Raw genomic sequence first — 25,590 nt, 5'->3', positions numbered from 1 at the left:
CCATATATAGTCTCCATAGACTAAACTCGTTCTCTACGAGTGGGAGTTTCAGAAGAAGATCATGGTTCTACCTGTTTATTTGTTCATGTTCTACTCTTTGTTTTTCGCTAACCATTCTGCTTCTGGAGATGAATGCCCACCTATCTTTGACTGTGGGGATCTTGGGAAGCTCTCGTTCCCGTTAACCACTCCACAACGCAAAGACTGTGGGATGTTGCCGATTCATGGCTGTGAACACCCCAACGCTGACAAAACTGTGCAATTAGGAAAAAACAATCTTCAGGTGAAGGGAGTAAGCAATTCCAATGCTTTAGTTTCCGTTAGAGACCTAGATTTGCAGGAGCGTTTGGTAAATGATAGTTGTGATGCCTTGTGCTGCAATGTTACTCTTCCTCCAAGCTCGCCCTTGGGTTCCTTTCAAATGTCGCCAAGTATGGTCATGTACAAATGTAATAGTTCGCTCAATTACAGGCTTCCAAAGCAATTCTTGAACTATACAGGATGTGGTCAGAGTAAGAATGAGACCATCTTCTTCAGCACGCAAGATGAAGATGATACTCCATCTTCTTTGGCAGCATGTCCGAGGGTTGAAGTTCCAGTGAATACGATGGCTTTCTCTGCTGATCCATTTACATTCATCGCCTCTGAATTCCCTGTTACAATTCAGCTTTCTAATGACTGTGCTTCATGTGTTTCTGACAAAGGGATATGCAGGCTCAATAGCACCGGAGGATTTTATTGTCTCAAATTCAAAGGTATGCATAATAATTAGGTAATATTTTAAATTTACTCAGTCTTTTTTCAGAATCTCATATTAACTGCTTGTCAACTAATCAAATGGGCTCTGCGTTTTTCTTTTCGGGTTTTATATCTAATCTTATCAACTCCGATACTAATTTGTTCATTTCGTATCTGGTTCTCTTTTTTGTGGCATAGATGAAATTGAGACAGAAGATCAAAATAAAAGACGGGCTTGGAAGCCGGGATTGCTAATAGGTAATAAATTAATTATTTAGTTATTAATTATATTTAAATATATATAGATATAATAATTTCTAAAATAAAACAAATTGTATTTTAGATTTCTTTTAAAAATTTTCATAATTGCAATAATTTTTAGAATAAAATAATTTGTTGTCGATATTTGTGTATAATTGTAATTTTAAAATACAAGTCATTGTCTATTTCTATATTATAACCGGTAAAAATATCTTGTGAATTGCACCAGAAATTAAACAAAATAGAATTATTTATGCTTTTACAACATCTAGACAGCATTACATTTTGTGAAATTACCACTAAAAACATAAATCCACATATTGTTCCAAGTACTATTATTTTTGAAAAATTATCAAATTAGTATTAATTAAATATTTAAATTTTATTAATTTTTATGATTGTTTGGTTTGAGAAAAACAGAGGAGAGATTAAAGATTTTAATGAAGTTCTTTTTCCATGAAACTAGACATTCAATACAGACACGAAAACATCACTGGACAGATAGTGCCCGGTGATTGCCCCATAAATAAGTGAAGTAAAATTTGATTATACTTGAGTTGACCCTGATGATGAATACAGAGAGTAGGAGTATTTTTAAAATCATTATTGGTAAATAATAAAATTAGGTGGTTGCCGTGATCCCGTGGATAAAACTTGAAGTTTCTGGTATACTGTGTCCTTTTGTGGTTGTGGGAACTTCAAGGTGGAGGGCAAAGGCCTGCCCTTATTTTCCTGTCCGCTTTTCCAAATCTTGATCCTGGTCAGTGTCCGAGTCAATGAACATAGTAAGCACACAGATTCATTCCATCATTATTGACACAAAAGGTTAGCCGAAGATAATGTTTGTGTCACGAAAATCCATATATTTTGGCTGCCAAAAAGTATGGAATCTTTATACAAGTACAAGAAATCTTATCTGATGACGAAAGAGCACAACAAATCTTATCTTAATTGACTGTATTCGTGGCTATTATAATCCTAGAATTAATTAAAGTTTCAAAGCTCTTCCTCTAATTATACAAAACTAATTCAATTACTTGTAAATATTGGTTGTTATGTATATTTTTCCTTCTATGAATACAACTCATCAATGAAATGCAAGTTATTCCATTTCACCAAATCCTGTCACATGGCATATATATAGGTGTACCAAGCGGAACTGTTGTGATTATAATTGGTTTGGTTGTTATTCTATTGCGGAACAAACGGAGACACAAGTCTTTGGGCTCACAAAATCAGTCAAGAACCATTGAATCTGATAATACTCACTCAAATGTAATCCTAGAAGATAGACACATCTACTTTAAGTTCCCCGTCTTCTCCTATGAGGAACTCGAAGAAGCAACAAACAAATTTGATCGATCAAGAGAACTTGGAAGCGGAGGCTTTGGAACTGTTTACTATGGTAAGCCACCTTAAAAATATGTATTGAGAGTTTCTTCTGTCAAAAATATTCATTCTTACATAGTTGAATTTTGAAGTTATATTATTGTGCTTGGGCAGATGCATATTAACTTGTGTTAGTGTAGATATTGATGAAAAGGTGTTGGTTTGATTTTAAACGACTAGGAAAACTTAAAGATGGACGAGAAGTTGCTGTTAAGCGGCTGTTTGAGCGCAACTCATGTGTACAGCAATTCATGAATGAAGTTAAGGGGGTGTTTGGATAGAAACCAAACCATGGTTTCAGAAGTGCTTTTACGATTTACGAAGTAAATATGTGGAGGAGTTTGTCTCGTTTTGCGGAAAAGTGCTTCTGAAACCATGGTTTTCATATTACCAAACACTCCCTAAGATTCTAACAGGCTTGCGGCACAAAAACCTTGTGTCACTTTATGGCTGCACTTCCCGTACCAGTCGTGAACTGCTCCTAGTCTACGAATATATTGCAAATGGAACTCTTGGTTGTCATCTTCATGGAAATCTAGCAAAACCTGGTTCACTACCGTGGCCCTTGAGGATGAGGATTGCCATAGAGACGGCAAAGGCATTGTCCTATCTCCATGCTTCTGGCATCATTCACCGGGATGTCAAATCCAGCAACCTTCTTCTAGATCACCATTTTTGTGTCAAGGTTGCTGACTTTGGTATTTCCAAATTGTTTCCCATGTTTGTGTCTCATGTCTCCACAGCTCCAGCAGGAAGCCCAGGTTATTTGGACCCCGAATATTACCAATTCTGCGAGCTTACTGAAAAGAGTGATGTTTATAGTTTCGGAGTCGTGCTGATTGAGCTCATATCTTCTAAGCCAGCTATCATTGTTACAAGGGCCAAGGATAAGATTAGTTTGGCAAATATGGCAGTTAAGAAGATTCAGAAAAGAGCGTTTACTGAGTTTGTAGATCCTTCCCTTTGTTTTGAGTCTGATGACAAGGTTAAGGAAATGATAATCTCAATGGCAAACTTAGCTTTTCAGTGCCTACAGAGGGATGGAGAGCTAAGACCTTCCATGGATAAAGTAGTGGAGTTTCTGCAGAAAATTGAAAATGGGAAGGATGATTATCTAAAGCACCTAGAGTTTCGTGGTGCTGGGTTTTCGAACTGGGAGATACATACATCTCTCCCAACCTCACTACTTTTGGATGGAGCTGGATCAATGAACGACTCAATGCCACAACTCCCTCCCCGTACAGCATGATCACCATTGTAAAATTAAAGTAGTTTTATTGTACCTGAGGGGGTGTTTGATTAGCTTCAAAAACACTTTTAAAAAGTATTTTTATGTAAGTCGAAATCAAACTCTTGTTATATAGTTATTTCAAACTCTGTAATATAGTTCTTTCCATATTCTCAACTACAAACCTAATAAAATCTATTTTATATTTTAACCATTTTGACAATTATATTTGTTCGCTTTTATTTATTGGGTGTTTGTCGTTACTTCCAAGAATCACTTTTACACTTTAATTGTCTTAATCCTCTATAAATTACATGAATGTGGGGCAGGATTATTAAGATATTTATGTTATCATGGGTCATTAACTAAAAAATTATTTGGAAGAGCCAATATTTAAGATTGATAACTGAAAAGATTTAAATGTTTTTGCATTGGTGGAAGAATAATTAACTTTGATTCCAATCCTTTTAAAACGAAAATTGATATTTTGAGCATTTTCATCACTATAGTAATTGGAAAATCATAAAGCCATTTGAATGAGACTCTTAACGATTTCTTGAAAAAAAAAATCCAAAATATATATATTTGACGGTCAAGTATATCACCTAAAAATATTTGACGGCTGTTTACCAAGGTTTTAAGAGCCGGACCGGACCAGACGGTCCGACCGGTTAGACCGTCGCCCGGTCCACACAACAGCTCGAACAGAGGGTTTGGGCCGCCTGAGTGGTTAATTTGTTTTGGACCGCTTTTATCCGCTGTTGGGCCAGAAGCCGTTCCGGATTTGGAAAAACCGGACGGGCTGAAGTGTTGAAGGATATCATCAGAATAAAAAAAAAAGGCCCAAAACTGCCAAAAGTCCATATATTTTATATTTATTACATTACAAAAAATAATTTTTTAAAAAAATGATTTCAAGGGACCCTTGTTTCTGACTTTTTGCTTGGCACTTTCAGCCTTTCTGTCATGAATGCGGGAGTGGCGGGACCGACTTTGTGAGTTTGAGTGCCCTAGGTCCCCACCACCACTTCTCCATCTATCCATCTTCTTCCTCCGTCTGCCGTGCTCCGTCGTCCTCTGTTCATATGCGCCGTCGTCCGCCAGCATTCACGATCAGGTTATTTCTGATTCAGCGTCCGCACGTTCTCGCTTTGAAGGAGTTGGGAAAACCCAAGTCAGAGAAGTGGAGGCTTGAAGGCAGAGGTGATCATAAATTTGAAGTCATCACAATTCAAATCTCTTGGATTCTAAACAGGTAAATCATTCTCTACTCATTGGATTCTAAACAGCTTTGTATCGGTAATCGGCTGTTTCAATGAACCTATGCTCTGTTTATTTTGCCAAAACCAGAACCGACTACCAGTAGTACTGATGGAGAAGATACCGTTTGATGCTTATACATACATATTGAATAAGCTGTAAGCCTGTAACTATTTGATTTTGACCGATGTATAAGCTTATATATATATGTGTTGAGTGAGCTCTGAGCTGTGACCGAGGAATCCATGTTAGGATCCATTTTTCTTTGCAGCGAGCTGACCAACTTGTGTTTACTTCAGCTACATCGTGATCTGTCTCCTAAATATGCGTTTAATCCAGGTTGAATGTACTGAAGAATATGATAAAACAATTCAGAAGCCTGTAACTGTCATATACGTATATATGTTTCCATTTGCATGTAACCAAGAGGATTTCGTTGAGTTTGGAATGAAGTTAGAAAGAAATATAAAAATAAACCGTGGGACCTAGCTATGTGCACAGAGTCAGAGAGACAGGGACTTAATATTTTAGTTATCTTTTTGGCTTGGTATTTGAATATGGGGCATTTGAATATTTAGCTATCTTTTTTATTGTCATATTTTATTTGTTGGACTATACTTATATATTTGTTACCATTTTGATTATGCTTGTTTAGCATATGATTACTATATCTTATAATTCACAAGTTTATACCTTATGAAACAATGATGATTGATTATTTATTCTTTAATTTAAAGAAGCTTGATGCCTTGATGGGTTAAATTTAAAGAAGGCTAGTGGGGCCATGGGGGATCTAATTTGACAAAAAAAAAAACTAAGTATTACTTATAGTCCTACATGATCCATAAATTATAATTATATTTCCATGAACTATAATTAATTGTTTAAATAATTGAGTGCTTAAATTCAAAATCCTTTTCTTAATTAACATGCTCTCTAGATATGTTTACTAGTTATAATTAATTGATACTATTGTGTATTTGTATTGTAGAAATTAGAAGATGTCATCCCAACCACAAGAAGTATCCGGTAATGCTCCCTCTACACAATCGGTGAGATCGAAGGCTAATCCTGCATGGGAACATTGTGTTCAAGTGGCTAGCAAAAACCCAAGTGGCAAACCTCGCTTGAGATATTTGTATTGCGCAAAGGAATTTGGAGGTGGAGGGATACATAGAATGAAACAGCATCTTGCGGGAATAAAAGGAGATATAATAAGTTGTAAAAAAGTTCCGGGTGATGTTCGCTTTCGGTTGGGAGAAAATTTGAAAGAAATTGAAGAGAAGAAAGGTAAGAAACAAGATATATATGAGGAGGACAATCCCTATGGTCCTAGTGTCACATCATTTGAAGGGGATGCTCCAAATTTGCAAGAGGTTCCTCCGACATAGATTCAAACTCCTACTCCAACTTCTTATTAGCAAAATATTCAAACTTCTGCCTTAAGACCATCTCAAGCTATGAAAAGAAAGCCATCTACACCAATAGACAAATTCTTTGCCCCAAGGACAAGTCCAGGTGCAAAACCAGGAATTAGAAGTGCGTTTGCAGGTAAGGAAGCCGTGCATAGAGCAGACTTAGCTATGGCTAGGTGACTCTATGATTGTTGTATTCCAATTAATGCTATTAATTCTCCTTACTTCTAGCCTATGATAGATGCTATTGTAGCTATTGGACCTAGTTATAAAGGGCCATCTTATCATGCTTTTAGAACCAAATTACTACAAGATATGAAAAAGGAGGTTCAATTGTTAGTTGATGAGTGTAGAGGCTTTTGGGCAAAAACTGGTTGCACAATAATGGCTGATGGTTGGCAAGATCAAAGAAATAGACAATTGATTAATTTTCTTGTTTACTGTCCTAGAGGGATTGTGTTCATTAAGTCTGTTGATGCCTCAGATATTGTGAAGGATGTCCAAACTCTTTGTAACTTATTCTTGGAAATGGTTACATTTGTTGGTGTGGATAATGTGGTTCACTTGGTAACTGATAATGCAACTAATTATAAAGCTGCTGGGAGGTTATTAACTGACAAGCATCCTTCTATATATTGGTCTCCATGTGTTGCTCATTGCTTAAATTTAATTTTAGTAGACATTGGCAAAATGGGTATTGTTACTAGTTTGGCATCAAGAGCTTCAAAGGTTTCAAAATTCATTTACAATCATGCATTTGTGCTTGCCTGGCTGAGGAAAAGAGAAGGTTGGAAAGAAATTATCCGTCCAGGGCCAACACGATTTGCTACTACATTTATTGTATTAAAAAGTCTTCTTGATCACAAGCATGATTTACAAGCCCTGGTAACTAGCAAGGCATTTTTAGATTCCAGATACTACAGAGATCAGAGAGCCAAAGATGTAACAATGATTATATTAGATAACAAGTTCTGGAATGATTGTAAGATTATTGTTGAAGTTGTAAAACCACTTGTTCGATTGTTGAGAATAGTTGATTCTGATGATAGGCCTTCACTTGGATATATCTATGAGGGTATGTATAGGGCAAGGAAAGCTATCAAGAGTACTTTCATGGGCAAAAAAACTTTATACAAGCCCTATACAAGAATTATTAAGAGAAGGTGGGATGCATAACTTCGCCAAGATCTTCACACAGCAGCTTATGTCTTAAATCCTGCTTTTCTTTATGACTAGGCTAACTTCTCTCAAAAGCCAGAGGTTATGAATGGATATCTTATAGTTATAAATAGGAAAATAGCTTCCAATAAGACCAAGTTCTTGCAAGAAGGCACACAATACCAAAATAGAAGTGGTAGCTTCAATCATCCTTTAGCCCTTGAATCTGCAAAATCAATGCGACCTAGTAAAGTTTTATATTTTAATGTTTGATGATAGTTTAATGAGTCATAATTCTTGATTCTTAGGCATTAAGCCTGTGACTTAATCATTTGATGATATTCTATTTTTGATATGACAGATGAATGGTGGCGATATTTTGGAGGTAGTTGTCCAAATGTGAAAAAGTTAGCTATTCAATTGTTAAGCCAAATTGCATCTTCATCGGGTTGTGAAAGGAATTGGAGTGTCTTTGAAAGAATACACTCCAAGAAAAGGAATAGGTTGGAGCATAAAAGGCTGAATGATCTTGTCTTTGTTCATTACAATTTTTGTTTGAGGAATATGTATATTTTTCCAAGTTTTATATTTTACTTGAATTTATATTTTTCAAACAATTAATTATATAAATGCTAATACTATGTTATTGTCATTTCTTTTTTAGAGTTGTTAACAAGAACAAAACTTTTGATCCTATTGATTATGAAAGTATTGATAAGATTGAATATTGGATAACTGAAGAAGTTGATTCTCCTCCTCTTTCAACACTTCGTGCTGATGAGATCAAAGAAGACATCATTTATGATGATACAACACTACCAATGCCAAAAGGTTTCATCAGTGAAGAAGGTTAGATGTTTTCTAATCTTTCTATTTTTTTAAATTTATATTATACATTTTACTAATTTCAATAATATGATTGTTGCAAACTATTTTATAAAGATAATTATGAAGAGAGGGGCAATGAGGCTCAAGTTAAGGATGGATGCTTTGGAATTGAAGTTGGAGCAGGTGTTGATTTAGGGTCATTTTCTCAAGAAGATATTGATAGTCATAGTGCAGAGGCTACAGACCCAGATGCCTTTTTGGAGACTCATGATTGGCTTAATCAAGATCCTCCAATATTTGATAAGTCATCAAGTCATTTGTCTTAGTGCATTGTATTGAGTACTTAGAGGTCATGCAGTGTTAGATTGTTGACGTGCTGTTACTTTCAATGATTTTATTTTGTTAAACTTAAAACATATATAGTGACTTTGCTAATTTTACTATAAATTGTACTAATTATGTTTATAACATTATATATGTATATATTATATACTATATAACACTATTTTTAATTTAATTATTATTTTACCTGTCCGACCGAACAGTCCAACCGTTCCAACTGTTTGAACCAGGACCCGCTGCTCTTTCCGGCTCGACTCCCGGTCTGGCTTTTAAAACATTGTTGTTTACCCAAAAAAAAAAGTTATCAAATAGTTTTAAATTTCTGATAATTAAGAAAAGAAATCTATTTAACGGTTGACTAATATAAACATCAAATAATTACCCATACTTATTTGATGGTCGACATATATAATAATCATTAAATAAGTCCTTAATCAACCTCTACGTACCTCATGTTACTTACTTGATGCTTTTCTGTTTAGCCAACAACTATGGAGTGCGAAGTATGGCATTATCTACAGTAATGAAATTATTTGATGTGTAAAAAAATCTTCAACATTGTAAGATCAATTACTTCTGAGATTGAAGATTAATATATCAATTCTCATCGGAAGGCATATTTGTTTAACTTCGATTGTTAGTTCCAATCTTAATATAGGATGTTAGTTTTAATTGTTAATATGAATTTCGTTTACACTCACTTTTTGTTTTTGGCCATTCATTCTCTTTATCCTTTTGAAAACTTTATACTAATATTAGCGTGTTAATTATCATTATGTGAGAAATTCCTTCATCAAAGAGCATAATGACCTTATGACATTTATTTCATACTTATTAGACGCTTAAATTTATATAATATTGTGATTGCCAGTTATTTATTTGATTTATTCTCTATAAACTGATCTTATTTATTTGGCGATATTTGGACAAGTTCGGACATGACCTAATGCATATATTAATCAAGTTCAAGAGCCTGTGATGAAGCACATTTTGTTGAGATTAAACACATAGACGTGATCTCATTCACTTTCTTCATGGTTGATTTTAACATGTATAAATATATTTGGATATTTTTTTTAAAAATAATTTAAAAAATTTAACATATATTTATTATAAATAACAAACTTAATTAATTTTTTTAATTTGAAAAATTTTAAGAAAAATTTTTTTGAATTTTAAAATTTTAAAATTTTAAATCAGTTTTGTTTACTACTTTTCTGGTCTTAAATATAAAACTCTTTTTATAGTGTAATTTAAAATATATTTTTTTAGATTTTTTCTCAAATTTGTTATTTACTTTTTATATTAATTATTAGAGATGATGATGATGATGATACTTTCAATTTTATTTATAAAATCTTGTTTATAATCTATAAATAAAATCTTATAAATAGAAGAGGTAGTAATAATAATTCACATGGTGATGGTACCACACTTCTCTGTGCATACGAGCAAGCCGGAAGTGACAGGTGGCAAAGTTCACGGCGTGTCGTATTGTGGGGACCACTGAAAAGTCATTAATTCTTAATTTGGTGATTACTCATAGGTACCGGATGCAATTGCAAAGTCATATTTAGCCATCATTCTATAAAATTTCTTACTTTTCCTGTCTTAAATATAAGATTTTTATATAGTATATATAAGAATTTTATATTTAAAATGAGAAGAGTATTTTTATGTTTAAAATATAAAAATCAGTTGAGAAATTTATTTTGATTCCAAATACAAGACTCAGTTGATTTTAAACAACAATATTGATGGCATATAATGAGGTGGTTTTCATCAATGAAAAAAAGTTTTTATTACTCTTCCTGTCCTAAATATAAGACTTTTATACAATGTATATAAAAATCTTATATTTAAAATCGGAAGAGTATTTTTATGTTTAAAATATAAAAATCAATTGAGAAATTTAGTTTGATTCCAAATACAAGACTCAGTTGATTTTAAACAACAATATTGGTGGCATATAATGAGGTGGGTTTTCATCAATGAAAAAAAGTTTCTAATGTAAATTAATGAGGCATTTAAAAAAAATCAACACATATTTATTATAAATAAATATTTAATTTCTTAATTTTTATAAATTAGTTGTCTTATCATTGGACAAGACGCCACACATTCATACTTTACACGCCCACTTAGTGGTTCTTGACTTATAAATTAGTTATGCAATACTTCTGTATAAGATTGAAGATAACTAATTTACATACGTTAAAAATTAGTTAAATTAATTTTTTATAATGGATATGTCTTGATTTTTCTTAAATAACCTATTTAATCACTTGTATTATAACCATCTTTTCATAAAAATTCTCTTAACATGTCCCACCAATTGGCATGGATTAAAAAAATTGTGAATTTTAGAAACAAATTGGATGAAACTCTTATATTTATAATCAATGTCGATTTTCTAACTAGTTTTTATATTTTCAAATGAAAGGAAGCATATATTTAAAAGTTATGGCTGGTCTAAAAAAATGTTATCATGTCTAGTAATTGTTTAAAAACAGTAATACATGTACAAAATTAATTAATTAAACCCAGCCTCACAGATGTATAAGGACATTGCGGCGTGAGTTTTTACTAATTTTGGCAATATGCTAAGATAGTTGAGAAATTCTTGCGTACGCCTGGAGCACCACCTCATTTGTACTCTGGTCAATCAGAATATAACAAGTCACAACATTTTAATCTTAGCTGGCTGCCAGGTCATCTCTAATTATTAAGCAATTAAGATTTCAATTAAAATAATAATTATAAGAAAAAACTCTCGGGGATTTTAACTTGCATCAAGAAACTTCAAATTCAAATTTCCATCGAAGAACCCTCGCCTCTACATTTAACAATCATCCTCTTCCCCTGCTTTGCAGCCAACACTCTTCTTCGTCCACGAACCTTCGCCGCTCAACGCACTAGCCGTCGATTACTTAGGGAGTTGATTGTCGGTCTCGCCTTTGCTAGTAACTTCCTCAGCCCAATGGTTCCCTTATCTTCCTCTCCTCTCTTGTTTTTCTAATCCAACCTCACGCCAATCCCTTCCTAAATTATCCCTGTGATATTGTCGTTGAAGGATTGAAGGCCACAAGGTTAGGACCATTAAGTGTCTCTGATGACGTTGAATGAGGAATCAATGATGGTGCATTCTAGCTCATTAGCACTGGAAGGCCACAATATTCTCTTCTATTATTCTCTTCGATTTCAATTTGTTTATATATGTTTTAATTTGCTAGTTTATTAAGGTATGTTGTTTCTACCTAAAACTTCTTGATTATTTTATAATTTTACAAATCTAGTATTCAATCAAATGTTGATGATGGATAACCAAACTCTAGCCTTTGATATTCAGTTAGGTCATTCCTCAATTTACGACCATTTGGTGAAAGTCAGCAAATGGCACATTCTTGAACATATGGGAAAAAAGCTTTATAAAAGGATTTTGAAAATGCATCTTCATGTTCTGTGTCAATGCTGCTGATTGATTTTTTTTCCCCAATTGTTTGTGCACTCCAAATGATTTGTTGCTATAAATGCAGCAGGTATGCTGCAGCAATTATTTGGATTAGATTGAAGTACATGTATCCAAGCAAACTTTGGGCAAGATTAACACTATGTTTGGTACAGGATTTTCAAAAAAGAGGGGAGGAAAATTTCTCCCCTCCCCTTGTTTGGCTTGTGCAATTTTTTAGGAAGGGAGGGGAGTTGCTCCCCTCTCCTTGTTTAGTTAAGATATTTTTTTTAAAAAAGAAGGGCTCTTCTCCTCTCCTCTTCCCTTCTAGCCTCCCTTCTAAAAGTGAGATTTTTTAGAGGGGAGATCAGAAATAAAATTTTAAGTTTCAAGATTAGCTTAACTAAAATACTTTAATCCTCATATACCGTTTCAATTTGTTAACCCATAATCAGTCATAAATATTTCTACATAAAAGAGTTCTTTTGAACATTTAGCAAGAGGTTATCGAGATAGTTGTCTCCAAAATTAGTGAACATTGTTTAACTTTTTTTTTTCCCTCTTCTTCTAATTCCAAGAGGCCATCGGTATTTTCTTTCACCTTCAAGGTCTTTTCTCTAATTAAAATCTATCACTCATGACTTTTTATCTTGATATCCTATAAGTGTGTAACTGTGTTTTGTAAGTCAAAATTGGTGAATTGTATTATATATATAGTTATATTTTGATAAAATAAAAAAAATGAGAACATTCATTTAAATTTTATGAGGTTAAAATAGTCAATTTTTTATTAGAACAAAATAAGATATTATTAAAATTCCAACTTTCCGTCCCCTCCAATCAATCCAAATAGGATATCATTAAAATCTCTTTCCTTACTTCCCCCTCCCTCTCCTCTCCTTTGTAGCTACCCTCCCCTCTTCTCCCTTTCCCTCCCCTTGATTAAAATCCCTCCCCTTTCCTTCCCTCAGTCAAGCCAAACACAGCGTAAGGGACGAGATGGACAGAGAAAAATAACCAAAATGGGTCAAGGCTTCTGCTTAGCTGTGTAGTAGTTAGGAGTGAAGGATTGATTTAGTGTTTTCATTATTTTATTAGGGATGAACATAATTCTGCACATTTGGTTGGTTTGCTTCTCAAATGCTGCATTGCATGGTTCTGGTCCATTAAGATCATTGTATGGTTGATCATTTGTATTTTGTAAAGTAACAAAGTTCAATTAATTGAAATGTTGCTTTGCTCTCCAGATTTGACATGACAAGAATTTTTGTCCTTCACTTTTGGAACTCTTTGTTATGAATTTTGGCATAACTATATCTGGAAGAAGAATCAACTATCAAAACACCAAATCAAAGGCATTCCATTGAAACAATCAACTGTCATGTTACAATACCAAATTAACAACCTTCAATTGCAACATTACATAAAGCATTTCTGGACAGCAAGTTACATATACTAAATAGTAACTGCCTGTTACAGCAAACTGTGCCAACAAACTAGCTAGTCAGCACCAAACTCATCGAGGTCAAACTAAAGTCATCATCCCCTTCAATTCTCAAAAGCTTTCCATATCAAAATCACATTGTTAGCCATTATGCCTCGTGTAATGAATGATTTCAGCAAGGCCACGTCCTCCTCTTACCTACCCAACCTGCCATGGTGTATAGTTCTCCTCCCCTTAAGTTTCATACCTACACGAAACCAAAATCCCACTGCCACATTTTGATGAGGTTAAAAAAAGAAGGTGTAACACTGATTGTTAATTACAATAAAAAAGTAGGGGCTATCAAGCCAGACAGCTAGGCAGACACTAGGTAAGTTTCTTTATGATCTACATAGACAACTCAGGAATTTAGGCCTAAAAATTCTGCAAAGAGTCAGAAACAGAATAAACATCACAAAATTTATGTGCCTGAAGTACATGAAAAACAATCTAGGTGTGTAGGTTGAATAGAAATTATTGCAAACATAGTAACCATTACTGGTAAAATGATTTCACATAAACAAAACAAGGCAGCTGAAATTACAAATATAGTTGAACTCACCATCCATAAAGATGCCTTGTAGAAGATATAAATGTTATAAACAATGATATTCGTTCAAGGCCCTAGTAATCTTCAAATATTCCACAACATTTTGGACCGGCAAAATGCAAGTACTTCGAAAAATAATAAATAAATTGAACCAAGTGCCTTGATGATATGTAGGATTAGTCTTATCGTACCTCAGTTTGTTATCAATTAAGTCAAATAACAAAATCTCATTTTAGTGAAACTTCAAGAATCATAGCGAAACGATTTTTTCGGCAAAGGCTCTGGTGGTTGCAACACTCTAGGTAGGATTTCTGAAATACTTCCATGGTTCATACTTTTGATTTAAAGACAGAGGGAATGTAAAAGGGTTATTAAAAGCTTCCAAAATTGATTTTAAGCTAGGGTTTTGGGCTTCAAACATGATTTCATTACTCACTTGTATCCACAAATCAGAGCTTACCAGCCACAAATCGAAGCAAAACACGATAAGAAGGGGATCGTCAAGAACCTTCAGCCTTCAGGGCTTAACCATTATCTCTAATCGCAAAACGGTTGCCATGGAGAGGAAGATGAGGAAAAATAGCCTCTTATTCAATCAAAAATGAAAGAAAAAGGAAAGCACAACTTGCAACTTACCCACCACAAACTCGTTGAGAGACCTCCAGCCTTAAGAGCTCAAGTTTCGTCTCAGGTTAGCAGGAAGAGGGCAATCGTCATTGAATCTCAAATGCAGAGGTTAGGGCTCTTCGATGGGAATTTTCTGATGCAAATTGAAATCCCTGAGTTTTCCTCTTAATTTAAATCTTAATTGCTTAATAATTAGAGACGACCTGCTAGCTAGCTAAGATTAAAATGTTGTGACTTGTTATATTCTGATTGGTCAGAGCACAAATGAGGCGGTGCACCCATGTACGTAAGAATTTCTCAAGATAGTGGGGTTGAGGAATTTTAATTATTTATTCTCAATCAGGTTGAGATTTATTTAATAGGGAAAAAAACAGAAAAATGACATATTAATTTCATAATATCCAAAACATCTGCTGAATTTAAAAAATCCCATTTTGGTCTCAAGAGACCAAATTGGGATTATCATGTTAAATGAAAAGATCAAATTGTCCTTTATTTTATTTGTTTTTTTAAAATACCAAAGCCTCCACTGGCCGGTTGGTCACCGGAACTCCGACGGCGACAATCACTAGAGCTCTGGCGATCGACTGACAATTGGTCACCGGAGCTCCATCAGTCAGAAACAATTGTTTTGAAAATTTTTACAAATTCAGTATAACGGTTAACAATTTTTGTAACGCTATTAACAACTTCAGTATAGCAGCTAACAACAGGTTTTCTGGGAAATTCAACAAGCTCCGGCAATTGAAAACAATTTTTTTTGAAAATTTTTAACAGTTAAAAACTTTTGTAACGATATTAACAACTTCAGTATATCTGTTAATAACATATTTTTCGAGAAATTCAACAATTGGTCGTCAGAGCTCCTGCAGTGGAAAACAATTTTTTTTGAAAATTTTTACAATTTCAGTATAACGATTAACAACTTTTGTAACGCTATTAACAACTTCAGTATAGCAGTTAACAACAGGTTTTTGAGTTTGTTAACTGCATTACTGAAGTTGTAAAAATACTACTTTTTGAATTTGCCAAAAAACCTGTTGTTAACTGATATATCAAAGTTGTTAATAGAGTTACAAAAGTTGTTAACTGTTATACTGAAGCTATAAATTTTTTTTTAAAAAAAAGTAGTTGTTAAAGTTATAGAAATGCCTTTTTTTTTAATTTTTAAGAAAACTTGTTGTTAAATGCTATATCGAAATTGTTAATAGAGTTACGGAACTTGTTAACGACATTATTGAAGTTGTAAAAATGCTACTTTTTGAATTTTTTTTGGAAAACTTGTTGTTAACTGCTATACTAAAGTTGTTAATAACATTATAAAAGTTGTTAACCGTTATAATGAAGCTGTAAAAATTTTCAAAAAAAGAAAGTAATTGCCAAAGTTGTAAAAATGCCTTTTTTTTTTGAATTTTTAAGAAAACATATTGTTAAATACTATATCAAAGTTGTTACTAGAGTTACGGAACTTGTTAACGGCATTATTGAAGTTGTAAAAATACAAATTTTTGAATTTCTTGAAAAACCTATTGTTAATAGCGTTATAAAAGTTGTTAACCGTTATATTAACATTGTAAAAATTTTTAAAAAAATTGTTTCCGGCCGCCAGAGCTCTGGCGACCAATTATTGAATTTTCTGAAAAACCTGTTGTTAACTGCTATACTGAAATTGTTAATAACGTCACAAAAGTTGTTAACTATTATACTGAAGTTGTAAAAATTTTCAAAAAAATTGTTTTCTGCCGCCGGAGCTTGTTGAATTTCTCAGAAAACCTGTTATTAACTACTATATTGAAGTTATTAATAGCGTCACAAAAGTTGTTAATAATTATACTGAAGTTGTAAAATTTTTAAAAAAATTTGTTTTCAACTGTCAGTACTTGTTGAATTTCCTGAAAAACCTGTTGTTAACTACTATACTACAGTTGTTAATAACGTTACAAAAGTTGTTAACCGTTATACTGAAGTTGTAAAAAAATTTTAAAAAATTGTTTTTGAAAGATGGAACTCCAGTGACCAATTATCAGCCGGTCGCCAGAGTTTCGGTGACCGACCGACCGGTGAGAGTTTTAGTATTTTAAAAACAATAAATAAAATGTGGTGTGGGTTTGTACTAATTTTGGCAATATGATGAAATAGTTGGGTTGAGGAATTTTAATTATTTATTCTCAATCAGGTTGAGATTTATTTAATAAACTGACAATTAGGACCAGATGTGGAGAATAGTGATTAAAAAATGGAGAGCAAAAAGAGGACATAATTATGATGAGGTCTCCCTAGCGGTTCAGAAGCAAAAGCTTACAATCATCGCTGTTCACTTTGGGGCAAGAATCTCCACAGATCAGACACAACTTCAATTAACTTTCATTCCAAAATGGTAAGAAATATGTTGGCCAAAAAAGATGATAAATAGTTAAAACAATTTTCACCATCTTACAATAGATATTTTGATTTTTAAAAAAAATTTGGTTGATATATATGTTCTCAAAATAAAAATAAAAACAAATAAATCCAGATAACACAAACACGACAATTTTTTGTACTGATCATTGTTTTTTTAATTATTCAATACAGTAGTATTTATAGATTTTTTTTCAAATTCATGTAAAAATATTAGAATTAGGTCCCGTAAAAGAAGCTTTATGAACTTAAGGAAAAAGAATTTTGTATGAAATTAAATAACTAAAAATGCTCTTTTATCAATATATTATTAATAGTACTTTCTTTCCAGGTGCAAATTTCAAAAAGATTATTTGCTGCGAAAGTTCATCGAATAATAAAATGTTCACCACGAGTTGTGATGCTTATATATTAAATTAAAATTAAAATTACTATACAAATAAACAGCAATGGGAATATTAAAATTAAAAACCGCGTGAATTGTTAATTTCTCTGCTTTATGTTGAGAGAAGGACACGTGTCTCATATCCATCTTCTTGGTCTTGGTCTTTCTGACAAGTCAACTGCTATGTCGCAGAGCTACAACCAAACCTTAGCAAGTTATTGCTTGAAACAACCACATATAGTCTCCATAGACTAAACTTGTTCTCTACGAGTGAGAGTTTCAGAGGAAGATCATGGTTCTACCAGTTTATTTGTTCATGTTCTTCTTCTTCCTTTTCGCTAACCATTCTGCTTCTGGAGATGAGTGCCCACCTATCTTTGACTGTGGGAATCTGGGGAAGCTCTCGTTCCCTTTAACCACTCCACAACGCAAAGACTGTGGAATGTTGGCAATTCATGGCTGTGAAACGCTGAGAAAACCGTGCAATTAGGAACAAAGATGTTTCAGGTGACGAGAGTAGGCATTTCCAATACTGAAGTTTTCATTAGAGATGCAGATTTACAGAAGCGTTTGGTAAATGATAATTGTGATGCCCTGTCCTCCAATGTTACTGTTCCTCCAAGCTCGCCCTTGGTTTCCTTTCATATATTGCCAAATATAACCATGTACAAATGTAGTAGTTCGCTCACTTACAGGCTTCCAAGGCAATTCTTGAACTATACAGGATGTGGTCGGAGTGAGAATGAGACTATCTTCTTCAGCACGCAAGATGAAGATGATCCTCCATCTTCTTTAGCAGCATGTCCAAGGGTTCGGGTGCCAGTGAACATGCTGGCTTTCTCTGCTGATCCATTTACATTCATCGCCTCTGAATTCCCCGTTACAATTCAGCTTTCTAATGACTGTGCTTCATGTGTTTCTGACAAAAGGATATGCAGGCTCAACAGCACTGGAGGATTGTATTGTCTCAAATTCAAAGGTATGAATAATAATTAGGTAATATTTTAAATTTACTCAGTCTTTTTTCAGAATCTGATATTAACTGCTTGTCAACTAATCAAATCGGCTCTGCGTTTTTCTTTTTGGGTTTTATATCTAATCTTATCAACTCCGATACTAATTTGTTCATTTCGTATCTGCTTCTCTTTTTTGTGGCATGGATGAAATTGAGACAGAAGATCGAAATAAAAGACGGGCTTGGAAGCTGGGATTGCTAATAGGTAATAAATTAATTATTTAGTTATTAATTATATTTTAAATATATATAGATATAATAGTTTCTAAAACAAAATACATTGTATTTTAGATTTCTTTTAAAAATTTTCATAATTGCAATAATTTGTAGAATAAAATAATTTGTTGTCTAAATTTGTGTATAATTGTAATTTTAAAATACAACAAGTCATTGTTTATTTCTATATTATAACCGGTAAAAATATCTTGTGAATTGCACCAGAATTAAACAAAATATAATTATTTATGCTTTTACAACATCTAGACAGCATTACATTTTGTAAAATTACCACTAAAAACATAAATTCACATATTGTTCCAAGTACTATTATTTTTGAAAAATTATCAAATTAGTATTCATTAAATATTTAAATTTAATTAATTTTTATGATTGTTTGGTTGGAGAAAAACAGAGGAGAGATTAAAGATTTTAATGAAGTTCTTTTCCCATTGGACTAAACATTCAATACAGACGCTAAAACATCACTGGACAGATAGTGCCCGGTGATTGCTCCATAAATAAGTGAAGTAAAATTTGATTATACTTAAGTTGAACCTGATGATGAATACAGATAGTAGGAGTATTTTTAAAATCATTATTTCTAAATAATAAAATTAGGTGGTTGCCGTGGTCCCGTGGATAAAACTTGAAGTTTCTGGTATACTGTGTCCTTTTGTGGTTGTGGGAACTTCAAGGTAGATGGCAAAGACCTGGCCCTTATTTTCCTGTCCACTTTTCCCTATCTTGATCCTGGTCAGTGTCCGAGTCAATGAACATAGTAAGCACACAGATTCATTCTATCATTATTAACCGAAGATAATGTCTGTGTCACGAAAATCAATATATTTTGGCTGCCAAAAAGTATGAAATCTTTATACAGGTACAAGAAATCTTATTTGATGACGAAAGAGCACAACAAATCTTATATTAATTGACTGTATTCGTGGCCATTATAATCCTAGAATTAATTAAAGTTTCAAAGCTCTTCCTCTAAGTATAAAAAACTAATTCAGTTACTTGTAAATATTGTTTGTTATGTATATTTTTCCTTCTATGAATATAACTCTCATCAATGAAATGCAAGTTATTCCATTTCACCAAATTCTGTCACGTGGCATATATGTAGGTGTACCAAGTGCAACTGTTGTGATTATAATTGGTTTGGTTGTTATTCTATTGCGGAACAAACAAAGATACAAGTCTTTGGGCTCACAAAATCAGTCAAGAACCATTGAATCTGATAATACTCACTCAAATGTAATCCTAGAAGGTAGACACATCTACTTTAAGTTCCCTGTCTTCTCCTATGAGGAACTCGAAGAAGCAACAAACAAATTTGATCGATCAAGAGAACTTGGAAGTGGAGGCTTTGGAACTGTTTACTATGGTAAGCCACCTTAAAAATATGTATTGAGAGTTTCTTCTGTCAAAAATATTCATTCTTACATAGTTGAATTTTGAAGTTATATTATTGTGTTTGGGGAGATGCATTATTAACTTGTGCTAGTGTAGATGTTGATGAAAAGGTGTTGGTTTGATTTTAAACGACTAGGAAAACTTAAAGATGGACGAGAAGTTGCTGTTAAGCGGCTGTTTGAGCGCAACTCATGTGTACAGCAATTTATGAATGAGATTAAGATTCTAACAGGCTTGCGGCACAAAAACCTTGTGTCAATTTACGGTTGCACTTCCCGTACCTCGTGAACTACTCCTAGTCTACGAATATATTCCAAATGGAACTCTTGGTTGTCATCTTCATGGAAATCTAGCAAAACCTGGTTCACTACCGTGGCCCTTGAGGATGAGGATTGCCATAGAGACGGCAAAGGCATTGTCCTATCTCCATGCTTCTGACATCATTCACCGGGATGTCAAATCCAGCAACCTTCTTCTAGATCACTATTTTTGCGTCAAGGTTGCTGACTTTGGTATTTCTAGATTATTTCCCATGTTTGTGTCTCATGTCTCCACGGCTCCAGCTGGAAGCCCAGGTTATTTGGACCCCGAATATTACCAATTCTGCGAGCTTACTGAAAAGAGTGATTTTTATAGTTTTGGAGCCGTGCTGATTGAGCTCATATCTTCTAAGCCAGCTATCATTGTTACGAGGGCCAAGGATAAGATTAGTTTGGCAAATATGGCAGTTAAGAAGATTCAAAGAAGAGCATTTACTGAGTTTGTAGATCATTCCCTTTGTTTTGAGTCTGATGACAAGGTTAAGGAGATGATAATCTCAGTGGCAAACTTAGCTTTTCAGTGCCTACAGAAGGATGGAGAGCTAAGACCTTCCATGGATAAAGTAGTGGAGTTTCTGCAGAAAATTGAAAATGGGAAGGATGATTATCTAAAGCACCTAGAGTTTCGTGGTGCTGGGTTTTCAAACTGGGAGATACATACATCTCTCCCAACCTCACTACTTTTGGATGGAGCTGGATCAATGAACGACTCAATGCCACAACTCCCAACCCGTACAGCATGATCACCATTGTAAAGTTAAAGTAGTTTTATTGTACCTGAGGGGGTGTTTGGTTAGCTTCAAAAACACTTTTAAAAGGTATTTTTATGTAAGTTGAAATCAAACTCCTTTTATATAGTTATTTCGAACTCTATAATATAGTTCTTTCCATATTTTCAACTACAAACCTAGTAAAATCTATTTTATATTTTAACCATTTAGACAATTATATTTGTTCGCTTTTATTTATTGGGTGTTTGTGATTACTTCCAAGAATCACTTTTACTTACACTTTAATTGTCTTAATCCTCTATAAATTACATGAATGTGGGGCAGGATTATTAAGATATTTATGTTATCATGCGTCATTAACTAAAAAATTATTTGGAAGAACCAACATTTAAGATTGATAACTGAAAAGATTTAAATGTTTTTGCATTGGTGGAAGAATAATTAACTTTGATTCCAATCCTTTTAAGATGAAAATTGAGATTTTGAACATTTCCATCACTATAGTAATTGGAAAATCATAAAGCCATTTGAATGAGACTCTTAACGATTACTTGAAAAAAAATCCTATACACACACACACACTTCTCTGATCCTAAATATAAGACCCTTATACTAGTGTGTATAAGGGCATTATATTTAGGGCTGAAGGAGTATATATATTTGACGGTCAAGTATCTAACCTAAAAGTATTTGACGGCTGTTTGCCCCGAAAAAAAAGTTATGAAGTAGTTTTAAATTTCTGGTAATTAAAAAAAAATCTATTTAACGGTTGACTAATATAAACATCAAATAATTACCCATACTTATTTGATGGTCGACAAATATAATAATCATTAAATAAGTCTATTTCATATATTCGCTGGGTGGATAAAATTTTGCTGTTGTAATACATGAAACCTACATTAATTATTATTTTATTAACCAGTATTTTAGTACAAGTGTATTTGAGAAGTTTCTTCTTCATGAGAATGGGAAGGCCACATTTTTGGTGGTGAATTATGGAAATGGCAAAGAAAATGAACATAAGAACAGAGAAGGAGAAGGAGAAGAAGGCAGGGAAAGGAAGAAAGGTGCCAGAAATAACAAGAATATGAATCGAAAACGCGTTTTGAATATTCTAAAATCTTCAAAAACTCGTCAACATCAAATGCATATTTTTTCTCCTAACTTGTCTTCTTTTTCTTCATTGGACTCCAATTATCCAGTCAAGTTCTTAACGTCTTTGACCACACATTAATTTCAGATTATGGCCCTGGTGATTGCTCCATAAAAGAAGTAAAATCTAATTATACTTGTTGACCCTGATGATGAAATTCATTAGTGGTAGATATATAATAAAATTAGGTGGTTGCTGTGGATAAAACTCGGAGTTTCTGTCACTGGTCTTTTTGCCGTTGGGTGAACTTCAGTGGACGCAAAAGACCTTGGACTACTCAAAGTCATTCTAACATGACATTTGAGGAAGTTGAGTAGGAGCGGGTTAGCCTTATTTTCCAAGCCTCTTTTCCAAGTCTTGTTCTAAGTCAATATCCAAGTCAACCAGCGTAGTAAGCACTCAGATTCATTCGACCATTAATAACACAAAGGATTAGCCAAGGAGATCATTTGTGTCATGAGAATCCGCATACCTTGGCTGCCAAAAAGTATGAAATTTAGTATGGTTACTCCTGATTCTCTACTTCCTTTGCTTTGTCTGTATTGTTTTCTGCTTCCTTTCTCAGTTGCTTGTCCACCAGGGCCTTTTTCCTGTGGAATTCTTGGGCATATTTACTTCCCCTTTGTTATTCCACTTGTAGAGAAGCGGTCATGAGTGGAGTAGGCGACAAAGGAGTGAGTGGCCGAGACGGTGGAGGGGTGTCGGAAATAGCGATCAGGGAGGGGGTGGGGAAGGAGAGAAGGAAGCACTACAAAAAAACAGCTGATTAGTGACAGAATTTGTGACAGAAACAAATTCCGTCACTAATTACCGACGGAATTTGCGATGGAAACAAATTCTGTCGGTAATTTCCGACGGAATTGCGACGGAAATTCCGTCGCTAATTTTTTCGACGGATTTGCGACGGAATTTTTGTCCATCGCTAAATTCCGTCGCTAATCCGTCGAAAAATCCGTTAGTAAATATTTAGCGATGGCATTTTTTCCGTCGGAAATTTCCGTCGCTAAATTGTTTGTCATAGAAGTTTTTGTCACTAATTCCATCGCTCATTCTATTCCGTCGCAATTCCATCGCTAATCCGTCACTAATTTTAAATTTCGTTATTTTAAATTATAATCTTACAAAAATTATATTATAACAATTAAGAATATAATGATTTAAAAAAATTTTAATTATAAAATAAATTGATATACTTATGGAGTTGGTGGTAATGAAGATATCGTCATCATTCATATTATCATTATGTATATACTGAAAATAGAAAGATAATTTCTTAGAAAACTTATTTATATTTAAATTCCTCTTGATTATTAATAATAATTAAAAAATACAATAAGAATATTAATAACTTTTTTATACAAACTGATATATGAAAGAAATAATTTTATCATATGTAAAATATATTGAAATATATAATATATGATAGAAATTCAAAACGATTTAATAAATTTATATGAATGCAAATTAATATTGAAGTGAATTTTGAATTTCAATCATTAAACAATAAAATTTAATCACGATATAATTAATACCCATGATAGATTGATTTTGGTCTTAATACAAAAACAAATGGTATATATAAAAAATTTTAAGAAAATAAATTACATAGGATATATATACAAGCAGGAGAATACTTTTTATCATAATCTATTCAAATCATTTAATTTTTTATATAGAATAATTTATTAGATTTTATTATAGTAGTTATTTTTTGAATAACAAGATTTTTTGACTAATTATAAATGATTTTCTTCAAATATATAAAACACATATAGATAATATAATATAATGTAATATAATACATATATCATTAAATTGTATATCTTATCAATGTTAAATTAAAAAATAAATTTCAAAAATATTTATAAAAAAATTATTTATGATTTAAAATTCAAGATTAGTGCGTTTAGAAATTAAAATTATATTAAAAATATTTTTTTAAAAGAAAAAATTATAAAACAAATATTGAAAAATTATTTTTTCATTAAAATAGTTATGATTAAAATTATCATATAGTATATTTTTAGTTTTTAATAATATATATAATTGTTTGTGTAAAATAATATTATATATATTTAATTTTACATAATAAGTCAACAGGTTCATTGCAGCTCAACTAGTAAAGCTGCACGCGTGTACAGGGGAGGTCCTGGGTTCAAGCCATGGAGAAGTCACTTTGAAGAGGGAATTATGTGGTGGCAGCGACACGTGGCAGGCAGAGTGAGGTGGCAGCACACGTGGCAGGTAGAGGTGAGGTAGCAGAGACACGTGGAGGTGGTCCCCAGTGATAACGCGACAATTGGTAGAGGTGCCACGTGGCATTTTATTTTATTTTTAAAAAAATCGAGTTAGCGACGGAATAGTGACGGAAAATTCCGTCGCTAATTTGCGACGGAAATTTCTGTCAAGAATTAGCGACGGGAAATTTCTGTCGGTAATTAGCGAAGGAATTTTCCGTCACTATTCCGTCGCTAGTCTGTCGCTAAATAAAAAATTCTGTTGCTAAATTCCGTCGCTAAAAGCATGTTTTTTTGTAGTGAAGTGGGGATGGCGAATTCGCCAATGGACTTCATTTTTGGTTCTAGGATTGGAGGTGTGAAGGTGTTAGAAGGTGTGAAGGAGACAACACAACCGGTTATCAATCAGAGATAAATTAATAAGGGATAAATTATTAAATAAAAAAATTCTTACAAGGAAGTTATTATCTAAAATGTTGCAAATGACCTAGATGATCTGGCGAATTTAATTACCATAAAATTCATTAATAAATAAAAAGTAAATAATGATAAATTTCATAATAAGAAGTAATAATAGATTGAGGTTGGTCACTTGTCGTTTAATAATTAATTTATTTTAAAACCTCTCGATAATTCTTCCTAAATAATATTATGTGGATTACAGTATATTTTTGGTCTTTTAATTTTACATAAAATTTTATTTTTCTTTCTTAACTTTAAAAAATAAATTTTGAGTCCTTTAACCCTAGAACAGTTAACAAAAAACGATAATATTGAGATTTTGAATGTTGATAAAACATTACTAAATGCTATAATATTAAGTTTAATTTTCAAAACAACTATGATTGTTACAAAAAACCATCATTTAATACTAATAATTTTAAGGTTAAAGGACAACAATATGCTTTTTAAAATTAAAAAAACTAAATGTATTACGTTTGGTACAAAACATTGAAAATAAATGGTAAAAATTGAGATTGAGAT

General features: G+C 33.0%; 1 pseudogene; it reads left to right on the top strand.

The window, feature by feature from the left end:
• LOC114716953 (LEAF RUST 10 DISEASE-RESISTANCE LOCUS RECEPTOR-LIKE PROTEIN KINASE-like 1.1) lies at window positions 1-21,225 on the top strand (annotated as a pseudogene).
• Window positions 21,226-25,590: the final 4,365 nt, after the last annotated feature.

This window comes from Neltuma alba, unplaced genomic scaffold (assembly GCF_004799145.2).
Source record: "Neltuma alba isolate B1F8T4 unplaced genomic scaffold, ASM479914v2 tig00011700_pilon, whole genome shotgun sequence".
In the NCBI taxonomy this organism is placed as follows: Eukaryota; Viridiplantae; Streptophyta; class Magnoliopsida; order Fabales; family Fabaceae; genus Neltuma; species Neltuma alba.
The sequence above is the reverse complement of the archived record's forward strand: the minus strand, read 5'-3'. Positions and strand labels throughout refer to the sequence as shown.